Here is a 4,247-nt window from a genome sequence, read left to right as displayed (position 1 = left end):
GTCGCCATTGGTCTAATATATTTCATTATCACAGTAGTTCGCAGTGGGATCATATTGGAATGCCAAGCGATTGAATGATGCCAATAATCTCCATGTGCTCATTTGTCGTTCTTCGCTTAAGTTTTGTGAATATACTTGTTGCTGGCTTGGATGTCTGCGGCCAATGTTTTCACGTCGTCCTCTAAGCATTTTGGACTATGGACGGAGTGGTGAATTTATCCTCAAATGCACGATCCACATAATTTTCACAGTTCAACTTAAATTGAATAAAAAATCTTTTTTTTTTCAAAATTTCACAGTGAACACAAAAATTGAGTTAAAATGCAATGGGAGCGTGTTTGTCAGTGTGATGAGTTAGCAACTCACTTTATATGCGACAATATTGCAATTTTCTTACGGATCCCTAACTTTTTCAAAATAAGTTATAGCCTATTTAACTCCACGATAATGTGGCTTTCTATCGGTGAAAGAATTTTTTAAATCGGACCAGTAGTTCCGGAGCCTATTCGCTGCAAACAAACAAACAAACAAACAAACAAATTTTACCTCTTTATAATATTAGTATAGATATTATTTTCAAGGGAAATTAGGAAACAAAACCTTGATTTGACACTTATTTGAAGTGGTTGATTTGTTTCACTACATGTACGGCAGCATTGACGATAATTTTTGGCAATAGATTTATCGACCCCTTAGCAAAACAAAAATTGTTGCTTTATTTATAAAATCATGATCGGGTCAGAAAAAAATTATTAAAAAAAAAATACGAATTAGACTGATCTACTGATGGTGTAAAATGATCATCAATAGACCAAGGAGTCAACTATTTTTTTCCTTTTGCAATTAAGAACCGATTTGATGTAGAAAAAGGCATCTACTTTTCATTTCGACAAAAAAAACTTGCCCGTTTTTGAAAACGAAAAGTCTTGTGAAAGTGAAAACGGGAGCACTAATTCTCGTTTTTGAAAACGAAAACGAGAGAATCTTGTGAAAGTGAAAACCGGAGCCTGCCTGATAAAGTCGTTTTTCTTATCCCACAAACAACAAATTTAAAAATTCAACCGGATATTGCGTTGTGCGGAAAAGCAAGCTGTTAGAAATGTATGTACATATTTATCAGTGATTGGCACCCTTGCTTGTGTGCGTAGCAGCGACACAACCCAGCGGGAAAGTGAGAAGTAGGTTTTTATTTTACTGGAAAACCTCCTTCTTTTAGCAGGCGTAGGGGTAGGGATAGATGAAAACCTACTTCTTTTGGCAGGCGTAGGTAAGGGGTAGATGATTTCGGACCGCTAAATGGGGTGGGTTTCTGAATATGACTATAAGTTACAACGAAGTTGTGACTAATTATTGTCTTTCTTCGGAATGTTGTTATATGATGCACGGTCACATCAGTATAAAATTTCGTGCAAAAAGTGTAAAAAGTGAAAGAATGTTGTGTTAATCTTAAAAAACAAGATAAAGGTAAGTTATAACATAAATATTTTTGTTTGTATATCCTTATTTCAGCGTTACGGATATGGTGAACATAGGCATTTTTCCAAAAACTACATTTTAGCCGCCGGAGGCGTTTGTCAAGTAAGTATGTAAGTTTTTTATTTAAATTTATTTTTCAATTTTACAAGAACAAACAATGTTTTTTTTTAGAGTTTGTAATAGATTCGACATCAAAGATTCTGGCCCTTATGTCAATATTAACGGCAAAACTGAACGTGCGCAAGCGGACAATTCGATTTCGTCATTTAAAGAACTCGGCCATTTGGACTCCGATGGCGAAGCCAATCCATAAGCATTTGTAAGTACTCACTACATTTTTAATAAATTTCAACAGCCCTATGTTCCCATGCTTTTACTATGTTTATTACTTATTTTTCTAAATTTCTCTATTTTTAAACTGTTTTATTTAGCTCACCCTAGGGTCAAAATTAGAAATTGAAATGTAAGTACCCTCCTGTTGTCAGATTGATCTGAAATTTGGTACACACCTTCAGTTCCGATGACAATACAATATAGTAATGTCAATAACATTGTAAATCCAAGATGTCGGCCGCAAAATGGCGGATAACGTAGGTTCTCTCAATCCCATCAATATGGGTATCAAATGAAAGGTCTCCACAAGTAGAATATAATGTACTATATAAAATTAAAATTCAAGATGGCGGCCTCTGCAAAATGGCGGATAACTTAGGTTTTATCAATCCCATCAACATGGCTATCATTGTCACTGTCAAACACATCAGATTAATTCAGATCAATCTGACAACAAACGGGGTAAGCTAAATAATAATAATAATTATGAAAGAAACTGCAACACAGCGTAAACGAAGGCTTCAAAAAGCGAAAGAATATTATAAAACAAAACGAGCTAAAGAAAGTGAAGTTGATAGAAATGGTCGATTACAGAAACGACGGGAACAAAAAGCATCAAAAACACAGAGCAGAGCTTATAATCTGCAGGCATTCGAGAAGGCTATTAACACAACATGTATATGTCGGAGGGTCGTTTGTCTTTTCCATTTCTTTAACTAGAATCCTCAGCAGCAAGTTCTGTTCGTTTGCCAGGCGCTTTCTGAACTCCCAAGTCAGTGACTTCCCAAGAGTCTTCTTTCCAAATTTCTAATTTCTATTCAATTCTTATACATTGTTAGTCCTCTCTTTCTAGCATGTATGTCAGCGCTTAACGAACAGACCTCACTTGGCAGCAGTCTAAATCTGTTCCGCTCTGCCATGCTTTCACTCAATTTCTAACTTCCTTTTTTAATAGTCCCTGCTTCACATTAAAGAAGGCCCCGCTTCACCTGCTCTGACCAAGAGAATAAAGTAGGCCCCGTTTCATTTGATCCGACATATACATGTTTGTGATATTTGTACCAAACGTTGTTATCCTAATCAAGTTCGTATAGTTCGGTACAACGCTGCTGCATTAACATACTTACCTGTGGAGTTAACTTCGAAAAAAAAAATATAAATAAAAATGCGAAATAAAAACTAAAAACTAGAAAATAAAAAAAGGTAAAAAAATTTTTTAAGTTAAACCGTTTTATGTAAAACATGTACTAAATGTACTAAAAGCCTAAAAATAATATAAAATAGATACAGACGTGGGAAATATAAACATATGCTTAGACTAGACTTAAATAAAACCGTGGGGCAAACAAACATTTTAATCAACGATTGTACACAATTGACTTGCCCCACGGTTTTATTTAAGTCTAGTCTAAGCATATGTTTATAATTCCCACGTCTGTATCTATTTTATATTATTTTTAGGCTTTTAGTACATTTAGTACATGTTTTACATAAAACGGTTTAACTTAAAAATTTTTTTACCTTTTTTTATTTTCCCATTACTTTTTATATATTTAATATTTGTATTAATATGTAATATATTAATATATTATGGTTTTTATTTTCAGAGTCACTCAGAAACGACAATTACAGTCTTCCCCAATATCAAGATGATATGCGTTCACCGTTCACTAAGGCAAATAATAACATACAACAATACTTATGATAAAGGTCCTTGGACTGTAAATAGATTAATATATGCATATACCAAATTAAAAAGTATTATTTTTTATTATGGAAATTCTGTAAAGCGGGAAGGTCAAAAACCAGTGGATTTTGTCCTGCGTTAAGCAGCAAGATTTCCACTGGTTTTTTCAGTACAAAAACCAGTGGATTTTGCCCTGCATTCAGCAGCTGTAGGTCCACTGGATTTTGTCCTGCATTTAGCAGCTGTAGGTCCAGTGGATTTTGTCCTGCATTTAGCAGCTGTAGGTCCAGTGGATTTTGTCCTGCATTCAGCAGCTGTAGGTCCACTGGATTTTGCCCCTTACCCCTTACTTTTGTGTGTCACCACCGTGTGTTTTGAAAGGAGACACGGCAGAAATGTAAGGGGTAAATGGGTTTTTCCACATTCCGCTTGTATGAAGAAACCACTGGAAAATAGCATATTTTCCACAGGTTTTTTCCCGCTGGGTAGTTTTAGCTGTCGCCTTAACAACGTTGCTGGGAAAGAGAGAGAGAGAGAGTCGAGGTGCAAAGCCGACGTCACACTGCGTGAGCAGACCTCATAGCCTATTCCATGAGATGTCCCGTTATATTTATAGTTTTTTCTGTTTTTTTCCGAGAAAAACTGAATGTGTAAAATGAATTTTGATTTATTTTAAAAACCTATTACGAACATAGCACACTGGTCCCAATGCCAAATATTCTTGCATAAACTAGAAAAATGAAGCTACAGA

At 35.2% G+C, this 4,247-nt stretch overlaps 1 long non-coding RNA gene across 1 annotated transcript; it reads left to right on the top strand.

Moving 5' to 3' along the window:
* Window positions 1-1,650: 1,650 nt before the first annotated feature.
* Window positions 1,651-3,489, top strand: LOC122319977. The gene is made up of 2 exons (XR_006245427.1): window positions 1,651-1,795; window positions 3,417-3,489. It is a non-coding gene; the product is annotated as an uncharacterized LOC122319977 (long non-coding RNA).
* The last annotated feature ends 758 nt before the right edge of the window (window positions 3,490-4,247 follow it).

The sequence above is a fragment of the Drosophila ficusphila genome, unplaced genomic scaffold (genome assembly GCF_018152265.1).
Source record: "Drosophila ficusphila isolate 14025-0441.05 unplaced genomic scaffold, ASM1815226v1 contig_348, whole genome shotgun sequence".
Classification (NCBI taxonomy): Eukaryota; Metazoa; Arthropoda; class Insecta; order Diptera; family Drosophilidae; genus Drosophila; species Drosophila ficusphila.
This window is presented reverse-complemented; position numbering and strand designations above follow the sequence as displayed.